At 37.3% G+C, this 21,404-nt stretch overlaps 1 long non-coding RNA gene across 1 annotated transcript; it reads left to right on the top strand.

The window, feature by feature from the left end:
• The first annotated feature begins 2,144 nt into the window (after positions 1–2,144).
• LOC140656126 (uncharacterized) lies at positions 2,145–17,261 on the top strand. Its single transcript, XR_012043983.1, has 3 exons — positions 2,145–2,199; positions 2,568–2,664; positions 17,240–17,261. It is a non-coding gene; the product is annotated as an uncharacterized lncRNA (long non-coding RNA).
• Positions 17,262–21,404: the final 4,143 nt, after the last annotated feature.

Below are 21,404 nucleotides of genomic sequence, written 5' to 3'. Positions count from 1 at the left end.
TAGCTTTTATTCTTGATATTGTTATGTAAATAACAGATGAGAAAGTTATTTGTGTTTCATTACAGCTTTTACTTGGTACTATATAGCAATAAAAGGGACAAAACTGAAGTGAATGTAATATACTGTAGCAAGTCACTTTAAATGTAACCCGACCATAAGAACAGTTTATAAAGACATGCTGCTCTTCTGAACTGAAATTTAGAAGACTTGAGTTTGATTTAAGTTCAAACTTCTCATCTGCTCTTGGGCAAGCCATGTGAATCTCTTTAAGTCTCTGTTCCCACATAAATTGAGGAATAATTTCTAGCTTCATGGGAGTTTTGTGAGTGTAAGTTCATTAAGGTTTGTGAATCAGTTAGATACTGGGGGGGGAGGGGGGCGGCTAGGTAAGTATGTAGATAAATAAAATATCGGAGTTAGATGCTATCAACCACTTATTACTGTAAAAGTAAGAGAAACATATCAAGTGCTTAAATGTAATTTTTCTTCTCTCAAGAAGCTTCATTGTACTTTTAAAATAGAGACGAACTGTAGAGCGAAGCCTAAAGTAACAGCAATAACTCTGAATCCACCATGAGATATTCTGAGTGGTGTCTTAAGAAAGCACAGTGTGAATACACTATCAGAATTTATCTTGCACATAAATCCAAAAAATTCTACTGCCAGAGAGACAAAATTATATATGCTTATGATGAATGTTTGGTTTCTGAAACATATATGTTAGGACGTAAAATATCTCCTAACAGAGATGCTAAATTAAAATGTTTAATATGTTTTAAAATGCATTAAAATTTAAGGTTGTAAATTTATATTGAAAACATCACATTTATTTGCTGTGACCCCACTGAAACAGGCTCACTGATTCTAAAGTATTTTGAGTCGTCTTGTATGTATGTGTATATTTATGTGTATGTATATGTATTTATTTATATCCGCTATTGGATATTCCATATTGAGCCCTATTTTAAAAGTGAATGTGAAGATTGCAGTTACATTATGAAATGTCAGCTATAGGACTGCAGAAAGAATGGATGTGGCAACGCTTAACTCTTCCCACTACACGTATGTATTACACACCAATCTTTATGTGTATTCCATTGCCCATGCCCATGTCCATTCATAATCAATAATACTGCCTTATCAAACTCTTCTATACTTTTATATCCACATATGTTTAGTACTCTTAAAGATATTTTAAAGATAAACAGGTCTAATTTTGGTCCTGACAATCAGACCAGAACAATAAAATTGATAGATTTGGCTCCACATTTGAAATGTTAACCCGTTACAAGGCAGGTCTTAGCAAACATGCCAACAAACAAAAAGTAGGAGAATCTTACCACTTATTTTCCTCGTCTTCAAAGACTTCATCTTTGAGGCAGAAATTTATAGTTCTGCTTTTTATATTTAATTATTGTTTGACTACTGCATCTTCAGTAAAAGCCATATCCTCCTTAAATTTTCCAAGTTTTTTTCCCTTTAGTTGACAGACAGTTGCTAATCACATGTATAATACCCTGAGCAAATTTCAGGCCATATGGGGATAGAATAGCTTCCCGCATATTTTACTCCCTTCCATCCTTATTTTTACCACTTTATATGAGAGACTGGTTTGCATTTGTGAATGAATGCTATGGTGTGTATTGTCTGTGATAAGAAGAGGGATCATGTGAATGTTAAGCCTTTAAACGTAGATGGTGAAGTTTAACAGAGACTTTCAAATTCACACATACAAAGACAACATTTACTGCTCTCTCTGCCTGCTTTGAAGCACTCTGCAAAGAATCTGCTGAGTACACACAATAAAATATTCTTTATACCAATCCTGGACAGATATTTTGCCTGGCAGACAGGACAGGGTGGCATGCTATCCTCTGAATGCTACACTGGGCTTTGCTGGCGAAGTCTCTGCTGTTGTGAGCACAGGGGTATCAGAGTCTTTAGCCAATATGTAGCAATGACATGAGAGCTCCAGAGAGATTCTTTTGAGAAGAATCATCCGCTCCTGAGGTTGGATTCAGAGTTGTAAAGATTTGGCATATGGATTTTGATCTCTGAGTTGCCTTAACAAAAAGCAAATTCCATAACTTCCTCTGCAAGGTCTGTGGTCTGTTTGACTTCGCTGGAGGAAGAACACTTGTTCAAAGCTAGCCCGGCAATCATCATTCATCACACTGTCAATCACAATCAGATACCAAGGTACCTTCAACAAACGTTTTGTATTGTAACTTCTTGGTTGGTTATTAAATTAGTGTTTCCCACAAAGTTCCAGTAGTCATAGGACATTTTGTTAACTTTATGGGATTTATATTAACTCATAGCAGTCTTTACAAGGTTGCCAGAAGGTGTAAAGCAACTAATGATTAGCTAGATTCTTCTTGGTAATTTAGAAATATTGATGAGTGCTAGTTCAAGTTGCTGTTACCAGCAGAGTATTACCTGCAATGCTTGACTCCTGCTAAGAAGGAAGTCTACACTCAACACAGTCTTACTTTTCCTTATTTCATATTTCTTAATGTGCAAAATACTATTGTTGTTATTATATCTCTGTCAAAATTAATTTTCAGCAGCTGCTGAAATCTTCAAGTCCTGCCAAAGAGAGTCATCAACTATAAAGTGAGTCCTGAGTCTAAAGCAGATGCAGTATTCTCCTCAAAAATTATTGTAAGTAAAAATAGTTACAATAATTATCACTAATATTGAAAAAGTCTTTTTCTTTTAATCTAGTATCATATGAACTAATTTCTGAAGCAGTTAATATCACCTCATAACATGTATGTAGGTTATCCTAAACTATACATTTAGTTTTACTTTAGCATATGAATAAAAGTTTAAAAACATTTAGACTTTGTTCAAACACTGTCTTGTGTACAGTTCAGGAAAATGTACATATCTGATAACATAATGACAGTACCACATGCACCTGTTCCCAGAGAAGGCTGTTTACTTAAGGCCTGAAGCAAGGTTCAATTTTGAAGAAAGCTTGACAAGGACAATTTCTTACTTACCTTTACTAGCTGACAAAGCACAATAATAATAATGATGGGTGGTTGCATTCCAAGCTTTCACTCACTTGAAACACCACGGAGCAATTTATATGTATTTGTTCTTTGCTTTCACCATGGTATTACAAAGCTAGGTGGGATTTCCAAAGAAGCCCAAGAAATAAAGCATTCAGCTCTCAGAAGGAGTTACTGAACTGCATGAAGCTATACTTACTCATCCACAGTAATGCTCAGTTTTTCTGAGACCCTGTGCTTCGGAGTGGGAAGACACACTCCTGGCACTTCTTGCATCACTCCTCTCTCTGCAATATTGTCACATGCATCAGGCACTTTCTGGAACTATACATGGATTTCTTTTTTCTCCCTACCTGGAAAGGCTTAGCCAATCCTCTAGAGCGGTTTTGCTCTTTAATCCATCCCACTCCTCCTCTTTTCCCAAGATCTAAACCCTCATCTCCTTCTGCCTTTTGCTGCATTCACTTAGCTGCAGATGTCCGAGGGATATGAGACGTGCTTTACCTTCTGCTCTCTGAGAGGTACCAACACAGAATTGCTCCCTTAGAACCTCATCGCTGGCAAGAGAGTGATTTTCTTCTGATATCTGGCCCTGATCTGTATACGGTATTGGGAACAAACACTTCATCCTTCCCCACGCACTCTCTCTGTGCCAAATTAGTTCTGAACTACAAATACAAAAGATTGATGTTTCCTGGTCAGCTTTTTCATGGATAGTCAAAATATCTAACAAATAAAAGGGACATTTATTTAGCTCTAGAAAATCTGTTCGTAGGTGTTTGGGGTTGAAGCAAAGTATTTTCTACTTGGTTGTAGAGTGCTCTAACCAGGACCACATACTAATCCAAAATACTGAAGTAACATCATTGCAAGATCTGGCATTTCTGCATTTTTGTCCCATAATCTTCTACAGAAAACAGTTCTGTGTCATAAGTTTAGACCTTTATCCTTTAGCTGGACAAACAGCCCTGGAGAGCAGTTGGTTGCTTTTGTGAAGGAACAAAGATTGTCTGAGCTCCCTAACTCACCTCTTGTCACATTCAGGCAGTAAGGTGCAGGATTTTAATGTACTTACCCATACTTTTCAGTATGTGTGTTTGTGGTTTCCTACATCAGATGCTAAAATCTTTCCATGGATTGAAATTTTTGTATGGCAAGGTTGTGTGCCCGTCTGACTCACCCTCTGGTTTTGAGCTGTGGATCAGTTTTTCCATGATGCCTTTTGAAAGATGGAGGTATCAGTTGAGCAGACCAGAGCAGGCAGTTTCCTGTAATCATCTATGCCATCATCTGTGCCGGATCATGGCAGCGGCTGATCAATAGAGGAGTATTTAAATATGTTAGAGCCTGAATCTGATATTCTACATGTTTAACTGCATAAACAGATCAATGGGACAGGATTGATCTCCATTGATATTTGGCAGTTTTCAAATACAATTAAACCACATTTGGAGTACTGAAAGCACTTGAAATAAACAACTGGGCACTATTTATAATTTAAAGAGCTACTCAAAAAATTTAATAGATCAAGTGGTTGTTTCAACAATGCCAGTGTCAAGGGAAAAGTTGAAATCCATATGCTGTATATAAATAGCAAACTGAAATTAATGGCAAACTGAAATTCAATGTGTTCTTTAGCACATATTATTATATACAAATAGTTCAGTATTTATGATTATAAGGATATGCAATTAAATTGTCGTTAACTGATGTATATGAATGATTATGCCTGAGCAGAATCTAGGATTGGAATTATTTGTACAGTACCAGCACAGATTCTTCAAAAGTATAAATGATGTCATTAATAATTGGCTTAAAGTGAGTAAATTGCCAGTTTATAAATAAGACACTGTTGATAAAATGGCAACTTTAGCTTTCTCACATCACAGTGAGAAAGTTTTCCACAAAACAGTGGAATGCAAGAGTTACCCAGCTGGTTTTTGGTTTCGCTGATCCCTGTTGGCTGTATTCCCACTGTGTCTGACAGGGCTCCAGCAATTCCCTGTATTCCAGAGCACCTCCTAGAGCTGACACCTGGCATCTCTGTTGTTCCTTCTGAGAGCCTGGCACCAGCATGTGTTTAAGGCTACCATCAAAACCTATTTGCTCAACTAGTGACAATCTAGGAATGTCCTAGGGTTGCCTTTGGGGGTAATGTCATTGTCACCACAAAGGCATATCAGATAGCCAAAGGCTGCTCAGAGTGTTTGACTCATTGACATGCCAAGGAGATAGATACTGGAGGTCATAAAAAGGACCAGTGCCCACAAGTTTTCTCCCTTGCCACTTCAACTGAGTCACACCAAAGCTGGCCAGAAGGATATTCATTTTGGGAAATAAGATTTATTGGCCATTCTGGTCTCCCTCTGGGCAGTTTTACACAGCAACACAGATGCAGTCATAATGAAACCTAGTGTGAGAGCTGAGGAGCTGATCGAGAACACACAAGGCAATTAGGAAGTTTACTTTCTAAAGAATTCTTTGCAAAGAAAGGCTTATGGTTTAAAGCAATTTGAAATACATAAAGGAAACATGGATCTGTGAGACTACTCTCTGCTATAAACCCAGAGCACACCACCGTAAACCCCAATTTCTGTAAAGACATAGACTTGATTCATTACAAGGACACTGAATGTCAGCTCAGTAGTGCATTTACCAGCCAACTTCAGTGTGAGCACGGGGAGATGTACTTTTGCACTTTACGCTGACAACATTCTGAAACATATCTAAACAGTATCAGTGTGTTTTCCTTTCCCAGACACTTTGAAAATAATCCCACATGTTTGTGCTAAGGTCCATATCCTGAAAAGCTAGGAAAGTGATTTCTGTGTGTACCATTTGCTTAATCCAATGCCAATGTAAAAAAATAAGGCTTTTCTTGTGATACGGATTGAGAAGAGGAAAATATAGCAAGCTCCTTTTGCCCAGGAAGGAGGACTAGTTAAGCAGCATAGAGACAGTAGGGATTCCCAGTGTATGTTTATCAGAGTTGGGATACTGCAATCCTTGACTCTTCAAACCTTCCCAAACCCTTCCTAGCTTCTGGAGGGTTCAGAACATGCATATGAGTGTGTACCCTTCTACTAAAAGTACATACATATCATTCCCAAGGGAACTGCTTTTTCTGTTAATGATATCAGAAATACTTTTACCTGAGAGGCTATTACAGGGTAACATTAAGAGGATACGTTCAGTATTAAACTCTGCACTGTTCCAATGGCCATGAGTACATCCCGCTACCAATCTGTGTTGCACAGAGCAGCACAGTGAAAACTGTACAACAGAAATACTTTGGCATTTTACCTGAAGAGACATGGTGATGACTTATAGTATACCCTGAATAATATTTCTTCTCTGTGCTTTATCTGGACCAATAAATGCTTATGCTTCTGGATGCAGGAAGAGCTGTTTGTTCTCCTCAGCTGACAACCCATTAAAAAGAAAATAAAGTAAACATATCAGAATTAGTCCCCTAAAGCTTCCATCAAGCCTTCTGCCATGAGCACTTTGCTGTTGTTTTTGGTTTTTTCCTTTGCCAGCTTTTGGCACTCAGGGGCAATCTATCTTTGGGAGAGAGAATAGTATCGCTCTTTTTCCCCAGGATGTACAATGCAAGAACTAAAAACAGAGGCTATCCAGAACAGTATCAGAGGGCTGCGTAACAAATAAGTAGCCAGAATTGTTGAAGAAATCTTCTTTAGGTGGTGAGCAGTACAATATACTTATGAAAAAATACAAAACCTTACAATGAGCAATTATAACTAATAAAAAGAAAAAGTTATTTCCTTACCCCACCCAGTACTGGTCAGTTTAAATCCTGAACCTGGGGCAGTTTTCCTAGGATAACTCTGAGGAATTATCTGACTTGTGATTATATTTTCTAAAAATAACATTCCAGTTTTATTGTTCATCATCAGAAGGTAAAGAAAGAAAGAAGCATCACCAGCAGAAAAAAACACAAGGAGCTGTTTCACCTGATTTTTTCTGTAATGACTGTCAAGCAATGGGCTTTAGGACCTACTAGAAATGCAAACCCTCTAACAGCTTTCAGGCAAGCCCTTGTTTTCAGCTGATCATTACTAGTTCTGACCTTTTAAATCCTCTGCTGCTAAGGGAGAACCTGGTCTTTACAGAAAAGCTGTTCTGTATTCCATTCATAGACAATGGAGAACTAACTATATTTACTGGTATTTAACATATGGAGCATATTTGCCTGGAAGGTAGATGAAATCTCCTGCATTTAAGATCAAATCAATTTGAATTTAAGGTCACATTTGCAGAAGTCAATGTTCCGTAAAATCAAAGAAGAGCTTAATTCTACTATTTTTTTCTCTGCCAATCAACTGTGTAGTTTCACACAGCGCAGTTCTGCGAGCCTTCCTCCCTGAAGGAATCCTTGCGCGCACAACCATTCAGACGGGAGGCAGCGGCATGACTTGGATCTTACTCACCTGAGTGGAGCTACGAGTGTTGAGGTCCAAGACAAACATAAACTGCATTCTGTAAACTTCATATTCCTAATTCTCACTCCCACAAATAGTCTCAGTCATATTGCTGAGACTACTCACACAAGTATGTTGCCTGCTGAAAGTGAAGCTCTCAGGATCAAACCTCTTTTCTTAAGATGAGATGTATCCAATTTGGAATATCTAATTCATGTGCTTCCAGGACTAAATAGAGAAAATAGGTCCATGTGATTTCAAGGTGAAAGTGTGTGTATCTTCATTCATAAGCAAGTGCTGCTACTTCAAAGGAGAGGAGATTTGCAGGAATCAATGATCTGCAATATCTTTTTGCTTAAGGTGTAATTGCCATCTAACAACACTTAGGGACTTTGCTATTGCAAAGGTCTGGGAAACACAAGCCCAAAATACAACTTTCTGCTTGGGAGATTTCTAATATTGGAACATTGTCTTTGCACGCTACTAACCCACAGCCTTTTTCCCTAGAAGTCTAAACAGGAGAGGAGAGAATAGGAGCTGCTGTTGATTTCCCCTTCCACTTCCCCTGTGAAAGTGCGATACAGCAGGTCTGCAAATGACTTTTTTTTGTTGTTAATAATAATATTTTTGTCTTTATTTTTAAATGAAAATATTGATTACTTAGCTTGATGAAATAATGAAAATATATAGTGAAAATGCAGTGGAAAAAAGAAAATGCAGTATTAATTGCTTCCCCATGGTCTAAAAGAAGAAGGATTTTTTTTTTAACACAATGGAAACAAGAACATAGAAATAGTGCAGAAAAGTGGGGAAAATTTGCAAATTCTTATTTAATGGATTTTTAAGTGACAATTATTCATACTGCATATGGGATAGCCAACTGAAATGCATCTAGCAGCATTTTCTGTTCTGATGAAAATTTGTCAGCTACTTGAGCAAATGATTTTGAACGATAAAATAGAACAGGACAAAACACTATTATCACCAGCACATTATTACAGATTCCGGAAAAAGTTAACAGAAGCATCTTGCTGGCTGCTACTATTTAGATCTTAGGTAACCACATGGCAAACTGTAAACTTCTCTTTCTATTTCATGTTGTTTAGTTGTTCGGGTTTTTTACTAGATGAAATAACTTTTTAGTTAAAGAAAACAACTGTTTGAGCATATTTCGGTAAGATGTCTGATGAGCATTTTTGAAAACCAGTGATGTCTTCAAATAATATTTGGAGGAAATAAGCAGAGAAATGAGAATTTTTGAAAGGAAAGGGGGAGGGATTTTTTTTTTTCTGTATGAAATGCCATATATTTGCAAACACATTTCTGAGCCAAGCCGTCTTCATTTCTGGGTGTGCCGTATCTTTCAGGAAAATAAGGATTCCACTTTTCTTCACAATAGCTCTTCCTAACTTAGCATGCGTAAGAAACCTTGTCTTATAGTGCTGAGTTGACAAACCACTCTTAACTCGTCCCTGGCTGCTGGATTTGAACCTGTGTTTCCATGCAGTCTTGTGGGACAGATTCACCTCTGATGTAAATGAGCACAGTTCCATTGAAGTCAGCCAAGTTGCCTTCTTTTGCACCAAGGCTTAATTTGATCCTAGATGTTTAGATCACTAAGCTATCCCCTCTGGCTTAGCAATTCTCCAGTTGAAAGATTACTTTCTGACTGTGAATGCCAATAGTCTTTTTACTCTGGTAGCTGAAGAAGTAATAAGTGCATATAAGTGTTTCATGAAGTGCTTCACAGGTGAAGGGAGACAGCCCATTGCATTCTGGAAGTGTCTCTTACTCTTCAAATGAAGAAGAGGAAGTCTGAATGAATGAGAGGTTAGTGTATTTTTGTGACTTCTACATCAAAACCAAAAGAGTTTGGACCTTTAGAGAAAAGGAGGACCATTGTAACTCGTTTCCCTACAGCACTCATTCAGCTCTGAATCAACAGAGCTTGTAAGCTTCTGACATATAGATCGACCTGAGGGGGAAGAGGGAAAGAAGGATGTAATTGTGCCAATTAATCTGGAAAGGCATCTGTGAGAACAATGTCTCTGAAGAAAGCCTGATAATGATCTTGGTTAGACTAGAGTAAATCTAGAGCAATGGCACTGAAATCAAAAGATCGTTCTATACTTGTTGGTTATAACCTGGATCAGAATGTGGCCTGGAATTCGTTATTCATCTTGGACTAGCCTTGGTAATTCTAATCACAGCTCTCTAAGGAGAACATCAATAGTTGTAATTAATATCAAATATTACATAAAATAGCAAATATTTTCAAGTGCATAATTAAAAAACCCCAATGAGTTAACAATGCTGTTTCGCTACTTTTGCATTTTGCTACAAAACCCACAACATATTTTGAGAAGGGATTTGTGTAGTGCTTATCAGGAAGGGAAGCAGAATCAGTAATGGGTACAGATCTGATTAGCAGGTTTATTCTAAGACCTGTTATATTCTACAGAGGAGTCAGGACATCAGAAAGCAAAGTAACGTGATCTCCAAAGCAGAATGAAGACAATGAGCCATCTATCATTTTGATCTATTTTACATTAAGAGATTAGCAAGTCTGGGAAAGAAGAAAAATGTAGAACACAAGTACATTCTCCTTCCTGAGAAATGGGGGCATTTGTGAGTCCTAGGGAGCTCCACAGCTAGAAGTAAGAGGAGCTCTCCTATGCTGCTCCCTTTGTCCATGCCTCCTGTCCCATTGACGCAGAAGCAAAGCCAGCCTGTCTGCCCACTCCTCCCATAAGTGGAGCTGCAAGCCAAGGAGAGAGGTGCAGAATCCAGTCTGTGGCCTTTGTATGTACCTACAACACAGAGGAATGCGAGCAGGTGTCTCTCATCCTTCCAGTCCCACTTCCTGATGCAGGATTTACTGGACTTAATGGAAGACACAATGACAGCAAAGCCATAGCTAACACATAATTTAAATAATCCCTGATTAACTAGTGAAATGATAATTTTAGGAAGTACTGAGTGAATTGGAAAGTGTGGAGTCCCACTGAAACATAATATTGATTTGATGCCTTTTAATTTGTTAGAGATTGTAACTAGCAATTCTATTCACCTATTTACTCTTCCCAAGGTATTTATTATTGACCAGAAAGAGGTCCGGATGAGAGCTGTTAATACAGATGTGCCAGATACTGCCTAGATCTGAATGGGGGAAGGAATGTTTGGAGGTGAACCTAAAACAGATCTGGGTTGTAGTTGAGGTTGATTAGTTCCATGTTTTCCAAGCCTCTCCATTTTCTAACTTGCACGTTGCAGTTTCTTGGAATAGTCTCCACATAAGTATAATTGCTCAAATGTAAATCAGAAGACAATGTCTTAGCCCCAGGCCCTGGCAGTAATGATAGCCGTTGCTGGAAATGTTAGAAAGAGTACTTATTTTGAAATGATAGTAAGCTTTTCAATCAGAGGTTATGCTGTTTGGTGTAGAGGAAAGGTTTGGGAATCCTAGCTTCTTGGCTGCCTTTAGCATGGTCACTTGTGTGGATTCACTTGCTTCATGAGCAAGGGATCTAACATCAAGTGCTACAACCAAAAATCAAAAATTTTCCACTCACTGCACTGAGGATTAGTCCTAGCTGATCAAATTGGATCCTACTGGAACGGTATGAGTCTTTTAGACTCAGTGGTTGCTGCCATTGTTTCTCTGACATTGCCAGACACAATGAGACATTAGGTCTGGATTTTAATCCACCTCTTTTCTTAGGAAAAATGCAGTTGGGAGATTTAAGATCTGATCCTGTAAATTCTGTTTCACATGAGCAATCTCACTGCAGATTAAAGACTAATCATAGAAGGATTTGGAGGATTGGGCCCTTTGATTTCTCTTCATGCTAAGGCTCTCTTTTATCTGGATCATCCCATTGATTATCCTTCTCCATCTTTTGCATAGGGCTTTAGGAATAATTAGAAGGAAATAAAATTTTCTGATGTTAACTTAATCAGTAACATGTGTACTTTGAAAAGTTACATTTTTACATGACAAAGAATGCATCATCCAAAAGCAAATATCTCCAAGGTATTTGGACTTGCTTCTAACTGACAGCTTGGACGTTATCACAACTGTGTGGCTGCTCTTTGTTCTGACTCACAGACACTGTGAATGTTTGATAAATGTTACCTTTTTAATTCTTGATAACATTATGAAAATGTTAAGAAATGTTACAGCAGATAACCTTTCCAGACCAAACAGCCTCATTAACCATGTGAAGTTAATAACTGACTACAGGACATTTACTTAATTTAGCTTTAAAAAAAGTTTTGCTCACACTACTCAAACTTTCCCTTCATTTTTATCTCCTTTTCTCCAAGGCCACAGATAAGATTTTCCTCTTACTTACTTGCAGGTCAGCTTTCCTTGACACTCAGGTCTGTCTACAACCAAAACCAAATATTTATGGGTATGTGGGTATGAAACACCATAATGATAAATGCATGATAATATACCAGAATGAAAGATTTCAAGACAACAGTGTTTGCTGTCTGAGCTGGACATTTACTTAGTCTGTGTAGCCAGGAGCAGGTACTTTGATATAAATCAAATGAAGTGTTTTTGAATGAGTAAGTCTATACTCTGAAGTATGACTTCAGGGATCAGGACATATGGGTGCACAGGTGTCATTTTGCAATGAAAGCTGCTAATGCTTTCTGTGCATGTCTAAAAACACTTTGTTTCAAGGTTGTGCTTCTGAGGATATAGCTCTGCAGGTTTCTTTTAAAGAATGAAGTGCTAAATAATGGATTAAAGGCTAAAAAAAGGATTTGAAAGGTCTTCGCTGTATTTTTTGCACATTTCAGTTATACTTTTTACTCCTTAGAAGCACACTTCCAGACTGTATTTAAATTTGAAGCATGTCATGGCATTGCATATTCTTAGAATGATCAGATAGGCTTAGAAAATTTAATGTTTAACCTTCATCAATTATTACACAGAGTTCCTCATCTAATAAAGCAGATGCTTGCTTTTAAGCATGTCAGTAGCCACGCTAGTTTTATTCTTAAACACTGTGCCAAAATGAGGACATAGTGGACTTCCATGAAATTCACAATAAATCTTGCAAAAAATATAAACATATTCTTTGGTTTATGCAGATTAGTAATGAATGTGACTACCAGATTAGTAATGAATGTTTAAATTAGATGCTTTTGCTGCCTGACAACCTAAGTAGAAAGTCTCTTCCTCACTTTCGTCATTACTAAGAACACAAATGAGATCCTTTCTCTCACTATCTCTCACAGGAATTCTCATGGGAATCTGACAGTCAAAGCACAAGTTTCACTTGTGTTGAGTGTTTGTGAATGGGGCCTTGTTACTATGAAGTGCTCTGCACATGGAACATGGGGTTGTTTTATACAGGGGGAGGCTAGTTCTGAGGCTTTAAAAAAAATAATCACTCTTCAGCTAAAAAAAAAATAATGAGGTTTTGCAGTGTTTATCTGCTTCTACTTCTTATACTATGGGAAACCTCAGTAGTACAGCAAGAAGGAAGTGACAGTTCTGTTGTTAATTGAATTTGTTAATACTGGCTGTCTTCTGTCATCCTCATCAGCAATGTACTGACTTCTTGCTCAAAGTCCTCATACTGCAATAGCAATGATTAAAAATGTCAGTAATTGCTAATTGTCCTACCAAATTGTTACCATTTTATCCTGCTGTCTGAAAATGGCTTAACTTACCAAGGAAGCATTTTATTTCCAGGCATGATTAGCTGATTTCCATAATTAAATATATGATGAGAAATATGCTTGACCATTGTTGCTCAAGCTGTATTTTGAAGAACTGATAAACTTCCATCCTATTTTTCAAGCAAATATTAGAGTCACAGTGTCTATAATTGGTGGCTGAGCTCAGCTCCTATGTTTTTCTAAACTACTAATATTCAAATAAGTGTTCTTACCTTTAGATTTGACCAAGATATATTTGATATGATTTGTTATAATGCATGTCAATCCAATAACACTAGGGCTCTGGTCCCAAAAATGTGCTGATTCAGAAACCTTACTTTCAGAAAAGGTTATTTCCTTTAACAACATAATGTAGAATTTATAATTTACTTGCCAAGAATCACCATGTCTGTTTGAATTGTATTTATGGTAATTGTACTACAGATCCTCAGGGAATCTCCAGTATACTCTTGTATTACAGAAGCTCAAAGACATAAAATGCCTGTCACCTCATAGAGTTAGTTTTATGGAAGTTTTTTGGTTTGTTGCGGGTTTTTTTTAAATTATAAAGCATATAAAAGAATGGCTGTTTGGTAATGTAGTACTTGGAGTTACACTGATGGCATTATTCCCCAGGCCTGCAGATCACTGGTTTTCGACAGTGATCCAAAGTAGTATTCCATTTGCAGAAACAATGGAGGCTTCTCCAAAAGAAATTATAGACACAGACATGTCAGGCAAAGCTATACTTTTAAGTGACCACAGTCTGGTGCTGCCATTTCTTTTTCATATCCTGTTATACAATCATGCCAGTTTACATCACCTTACATAATCATGTCACTTGGGACATATTTGGAAGGGGTAGTTTGAGGGTATGGGTCAAGCACAGCCAAGGAAAATATCTCCTTATTATTCATCCATGTACTATACCAAACAGTGCCTAACTGGTTCTGAAAACCTAGCCCTGAAAATCTGGGGCCAGTTTGATGACATCTTCCTTCAAACAGTCTAATTCATTTGATGATCTGATACCACTGATTTTGCTCTTGGATCTTGCTCTTGTAGGAATGCACAACCTACTAGATTTGCAAGGGTAAAACCAGTTATTTCCAGGTGTGGCTGTAATGGCAACTGGTTAATAAGAATGATCTGTCAGGATTTAGGAGTTAGGAACAGTAGCAAAGTCCAAAAGCATCAGCAAAAACTATGGGAGATTGAGCAGCCCTAATTTTCTTTTTTGTCCCCTCTCTGTCTTAAGACAAACCTTATAATAATTTCTCAGCTTGTTCTGTAAGCCCATGCCATTCTTGCAGCATGATATGAATGACACCATCTCCTCTTTAAATTTTTGTAAAGTTCAAAGTACAACAGAGATAGAAGAGCTGGAGAAGATGAGTTTTATTTCCTAGAAACTATTTACGATCAGTTACCACCAGGGCTTGAAGGGTTCTATCCCATTTAGGTTTCTTTAATTAATTAAAATTGGCATTGGTATCTGTTCTCATTTCCAGTGTTGCAGTCCTTAGCCTTTTCAACTGTAGTTTCTTGATTTTTACTTGGCACCATTTAAATTTTAACCTGAAAAACTAAAAGGTTTCCTTTTGTTTAACAGAGTTCTGATTTACCTTGTATATACTACTATGGCATCACTGGAGATGTGCTTAACTGTGGTGACGTATTATGTCTGTTGAAGTGAACATCAAAAGACCATTTAATCACTTGTAATGTTTTCTCCTTGTCTGGGCCAGGGTTTTGTAAGGGTAGAGTTCTGCTAATGCACACTTCTGCCGGGAAGCTTCCCAAGGTGGGGCACAAGAGATGCTAAGTGGCAGAAGGAGGATGAGTAGAATCCATTAACATTTCCCCAGCAAGGTCAGATTTGATGTTTCCTTTGTTTATAGTATCCAAATTAAGAAGATGCTTCTGTGTTCTGAGTGTTGCCTCTACATAAACATACTCCTGGGTAATCTCAGGCTGGTCACATCTCCTTATTATTAGCCACCCATTAACAAGCTGATTGAAAAGGACCCAGCACAGCTTACACAAAGCGCTGACTATTTTCCAGGAAGACCAAATTTCTCATCAGCTTCATCAACACTTCAGACCATCAATATACAAAATAAAACACTCTTGTTCTGAAAGGCTATGATCACAGGAGAAACCTTTGCATTCTTTCTTTTTTTATTGCAAACATGTTTGGGAAAAAAAAGGTGTTATCTTGCTCTTTTTTTTTTTTTTCCTGAAGCCAGTATTACCAGCCATTTTACTTGTACTTTACTATTATTATCTAGGTGATGGCTGTGACATGTTGATCATAAATGGCAGTGAGAAAATTGATTTCCCTCAACAGAAATGCTTCCAATTTTCCCTGGGCCATAATTTTATGTCCACAACAAAATAAAAGGGTCATTTTCCTTAAGATGAGGGAATTGAAATCTTTGATAAAAGCCATAGTAAATGTTGTACTTTTGATTGCGGAAACTGCAGTTTTCACAAACATCTCTCCTGTCTGTTCTCTGTGTATGTGTGTTTCTGGGGAGTACGTGAGGGTGAGAAAAGGAGAGAAAAGAAGCAAAAAACCATTCTTGGAAAGACTGAAGTTGCTTTACGAAGTTCTGCAAATCTACAAATTCTTCCTGGACACAAACATTTGTTTTCTCAGGGAAAATTTAGGACTCCATTGGTAGCTTTCAGTCAAGCTTCTCCTCTTCAAAAGTGACTCTAGTTAAAGAGATACTTCTCAATCACCTATTTTTAGATATGACTGCCTAACTTTCTGGTATGGTTTTAAACAATAGTTTTGGAATTTTTTTATATAAATAAAATTGTAAAAGAATATATTTCTTAAGAGACTGTAATCACAGTACACCAATAAAAAAGAAAATTAAATAAACTTTTTTTCTTTTTCCCTGAAGGAGGATCTCTTCTATCCTTAAACAATCCTGTAGCTATATTTATTAAATTACAATTTCTGGGAAAATGCAGGAGCTATTGGCTGATGAGACTAAAAGCTACTTAAGGCTGATTTTTCTCTTAAAAAATTCTTTATTTTTGTATTATTTTTAAATAATATTAAATATTTAATTTAATTTAATAAATTTACTAGATTAATAATAATTAATAATTATTATTAATTTAATAAATTTTAATAAATTTTAATTTTTTTAATTATTATTCTTAAAAAATGTTTGTTTCTTCTTTGACTCTCTACATTGGCAAGTACAGAAGGTCTGGGAAGTTGACCAGGCAGTCCGAAGGCAGGGTTTTTTTCATTTAAATTGGATTTGTTCAGCAGTCTGAACAAAATATATGCTGAATCCTTGAATATTCAGGAAATCCTGAAAACTGACCTTTTGGTACTCTTCTACATTGATCTTTTATGTCCATAGTCCCATGTGTGAGTGTAATGCATGTGATAATGTCTCACTAGAAGTTTTTGCCTCTATAAAACTACACTCTTTGATACCTCACTTCTACGAGATGAAAGATTCCCATAATTGGCCTCATCTCAGTTTGGTTTGTGGAGTGGCAAGGGAATTGTGCCCAATCAAAGTTGTGTTTCCAGAATTTACAGTGAAGGAGTGTTTGAACAAGAGACAAAGCGTGAACAATCCTTTCCCTATGAGTCTGATCTAGGTCTAGTTCCTAGAGCCAGATAGAAAGAATAGCCATTATTTTGACTGAAACACAGTATCAAGTAAATATGAAGTTTTCTCTTGCTTTCATATAAGTGAGACAGAGTTTCCTCAGTTTGATGGCTTGATGGTTTTTACTTGGCTGCATTTCTTCATAAATTTATGATACTCCATGTTTTCAAAAGCTGGTGGAAAGTGAAGTGGTTGATATCCTTTAAATCAGACTTTTTTCAGACTTTCCTCTGCTTATAGATAGGGACAATATATGCAAAGAATCCAGCATATAAGGAACACATGAGTGCAAAGGTTAATTAAGATGCTGAGGTGCTGCTAACGTCTAAAGAGAATAGCAGTTTGAAAGTCTAGCCCGACCTTGCAGGTTATATATGTATTATTCGCAACATCCAGAAGATGTGTATTTGACAGAAGAATTAGTCTTGTGATCTCTTTGCTTATTTCATAGGTACTCAGAGGGAAGAGAGATGGACGTCAGTTCAGATGGGTAGGTTGTGATTGTTTCACCACAGCCATAAACAGGAGGCAGTAAGTCATGAAACAAAAGTAATGTTGAAAAAAATTTCACAATAGCTTTTTTTGAGACAGTAATTTTCACAGAGCCAAGAAAAGTAATTCTTTCTTTTTGACTTGGAAGGTACTTTTTGATTAATATCATGTTAATAAAATCATAGTTCTCATAATTTTCTTTAACATCAGTGGATTAGATTGCAGCAAGCACTGAAAAAGAAGGCCATATCTTTTACATAGCTAGTGTTGGGAGGGCTTAGTTATAAGAGGACTTTTGCATTTTGTATTCACTGCATGGTATATGAGAGAATAGATGAGACCAATTGTCTGAGTTGCTGCTGATTTTTGCTTCTTTATTGAGGTACAACACACAGGTTCCCCTGTGCATGATTTTCACATGCTGAACTAGTGGAGAATATACAGAGTCAAGGGAAGTACATCTTAAGGACAAAAGGAATTCTGTACTGTGTTTAGAAGTGTTGGGAGAGAGTGACCAATAAAAATGGAAAGAGTATGTGCAATCAAAAGCAAGAACCACTTTCTGGTGGAGTGAGCGAAAGAGAGGTAGATGGGTTTAATATGACATTATGTCTCATCAGATAGAGCAAGCTCTGTAGCATAAAAAAAGGTACTTGAGAGGCAGAAACAGATGCTAGAATGAGGGTTTTCCTTTTCTTCCTAGAATAGAAACACTCTTGAGCTCTCCTCTTAACTATTACTTCAGAAAATAGTACAAGAAGGAAAAAGTTTGGCTCTGAGGTGACATTGATACCAGCAGTGACAATATTGGTGAATTTTGCTGTCCTCCCTCAGAGAAAGGAAGGACTCAAACACGCTGAAATGTTCCTGGATAGCCAACAGCAGCCTAATTTGATCTTGAACTGACAAACGTGTTTTACGTGGACTGTATTTTGCCACTGTTGTTAACTGTTTGGAAATGTGAATTGGAGTTTATGGTACACTGGGAGAAATCACCCATTACAGCTGAGAGTGGATGATGGAAAATGAGATGGCAAAAGGGAGCAGACAGTGTTTGCTAGGATGCTGAAATCAGCCAGAAAAAAAGAGTACACAGGAGCCAGGGATGCTTGGAAATCTTAGGGTTACATGGTTATGCATAGTCTGCACTCCCTATCCTCCTATTGCCCAAACTTTTTAAGGGAGACTCCTGCAGCATCTTTTCTTGTTGTGTAAATGCAAAACCATTTTGCGATAGTGTATAGCATTGTGAAATGCTTATCAGTACTGAGAAGGCCAGGTTCTACTATCAGTTGCATCTGAGCAATTCTGTTCACTTCAGTGAGCTCACACACATGTAATGGAACCTGGACCAGCTCGTGTATGGAAATCGATAAACATGTTTGTGATCCAGTTGGACTCTGGCTCTTTAACAGATCATTTTAACAGATATATCCCTGGATCTCTACAGATTTAGAATTTGGTAGATCCCACTTTCTCTCTCAGACATTTTTCGATCATCAAAATAAAAAATGCTATTTATTAAGGATCAAATCCACACCTACATGGTGATAGTTTGAGAATCCCATGAGCAGGCACAGTGGATACTGCCTTACTAATGTCTGCAGAGATTTTCAAGTTTTCAAGAATGGCAGAAAATGGCAGATCTTAACTGCTTTTCACTAAAAACCTAGCTAGACAGCACCCCAAATAGAAACAATTCTATTTGGGATGCAAGTAATTCTTAGGCCCTTGCAGTTGTTCATACAGAGGTGGATTTTACCCAGAAAGTTATGATAAGTGAGGGTTAATCATAAACAAAGAGATTAGTAAAAACCACCCGTTTATCATATAAATTTGATAACATGAAAGTTTTGTGTATTAGATCATTGTTTTGCAAATAGCACAGATTTTCAGGGACACATTTACAATAAAAATTTCAGCTAGTATGATACAATTTTTTCCCAAAGTCTTTTTATTTGCAAGACTTACTTCCCTAAATGAAACTTATATAATGATAAATAATATATTTAGAAAAAAGAGAGCAGTATATCATTTCCAGACATGTAACTGTGGCTGTTGCCAAGGCACTCTCTCCTTTTGGAAATTAAGTCCTGAAAATCAAACATAGCATATGCAAAAATAAGTCCCACCCAACAGGGTTCCTTCTGAAAGTTTGGGTCTGACTAAAACATAGATCATCCAAGCCAGAATCAAGGAACAGAATTTCCTAGTTCCCTGTTTTATGTTCAGTTCTTCCAGATATATTTCTTGGTGGGCAGTTTGCCAGCATGGGATAATGTTACCAGAAAATATTATTTCTCTTAGTAGCCAAGTGAATCACTGAAACAAAATACATTGGGAAATGAGAAACAAACCATCAGGCAACACAACAGCTACCCTGAACAACGGTGGGGAAGTGGTTGGCACAGCCAAGGTAAGAATCAACAAAAAGCATCAGCAAATATTCGAAAGACTAGGGCAAAGCTTTTTCCAGATCTCTTGCAGGGATGTACTTTACTGCAGTAGAGTACTCCATCTGTGACACAGGTCCCCTCCCTCTCATCCTTCTGTTGGAAGTCGTGGAACATCATGGGGCTATATAGTAAGTGTGGACCAATGCAGTAGACTGCGTTGCACATCCACATAAATGATTTCCTTTGTATCTCAGCTAATCGTATCTATTAGGTTACTAAGCCCTTTCTGCTGATGGAGCAGTGTAAATGGGACATAATGGAAGAGAAAATTTAACCCCATAGCAGTAATAATGTTATACCTATGCCTTTATATCCTGCTATAGTACTACAGACTGCATACTGTTTCTTGTTTATCTGTTTTAAACAGTGCAGAATTTGGTACCTTTTTTAAGAATAAGGCTTTGTTTCTTTCATTATTTTTAACTGATTCCTCTCTGTTTCTCCTCAGTCATCTCATCCAGCCGTATCTCATAATTCTGTAGCATTAGATTTGGTGAACTATTATTGCATATTTTTCCTACAGATTGCAGATAGACACAGTGTATTTGGTGCAAGTAAAATGTGAAATTATTGCTTAGGGAGCTTAGAGTGGTGGTCCTACCATCAGGTATGCAGGTACAAATTTTTACAGAAGAGAGGAGTCTGATGGCTTGGTTGTCGCCATATAGAAGAGAAATACCTAAATTCAAAGCTGGAGGTTGGAACCAAAAGGACAACTCCAAAGCTAAAGCAAAGTCCTCTACCTTTCCTTTTTAATGGATAACAGGGCTCAGTGACTATTATTAGAAGTGATTTGGTACCTCAACATGCAATAGGCATAGAGTGAGATTTTTCAAAACCACTACACATCTAATTTACATTGACTGAAGATCCCATGAGACACCTAAATACCTCTGGACAACCTTACTGTGTCAATTTATAAAGCTCAGTTATCTTCCTCTTTCTCACATTGTGCACACTCCTGATTTTTACCATGTGAAACACTAAAAATTCCTGTTCCCTTGATTAGGAGGCCAATTTTACATGTAAACAACTTTCAGCTATGATGGGAAACCTTTGGAAGCAATGCTTTCTTTTTCTTTTAATATTTGTTGCAGTTCTCTGCAGCCATCCCGCTGCTGAGCATGCGGATCAGATTCAGATCAAGACAGTGTGATGCAACAAGCTGAATTTCTTGACTGACCTTCAGCTCTCTCCCTCCGTTGCGATATACAGCTTTCTGTTCTGCTAAGTGAAAGTCAGAAACAGGGGCCAAGTGAAAAGTGATTTTTTTCACTCTTTTGCAGAAACAACAAACTGGTTGCTTCTTTATGTGAGAAATTCTTTTGCTCATCTCTACTGGAGACTGAATTGTTTATTGTATTGACTGCACATCATTGTGGGCTGGGTTTTAACAGATATCTGTAACAAGGATTGGGGGGGCTGTTTTGATACATTAAATACCTTTGCAATCATTTTTTTTCTTTCTTTCTTTTTTTTAAGCAGTAAATCTCAGCATGACTGTATCCTGCAGTGGAAAATTACTACCCATTCAGAAATGTGCCTTGTTGCATTACAGTCGTATATTTGAAGACTCAAAGCTCTATCTGCAGCACAAAGGCAGGCTCAACAAATGACTTAGCATCTTTGTTCCTTTATCACAACACTTTATGGCAGCATTTTCTACTT

This window comes from Ciconia boyciana, chromosome 8, assembly GCF_034638445.1.
Source record: "Ciconia boyciana chromosome 8, ASM3463844v1, whole genome shotgun sequence".
Taxonomy (NCBI): domain Eukaryota; kingdom Metazoa; phylum Chordata; class Aves; order Ciconiiformes; family Ciconiidae; genus Ciconia; species Ciconia boyciana.
Note: the sequence above shows the minus strand (reverse complement) of the source record. Positions and strands in the feature narration are given on the sequence as shown.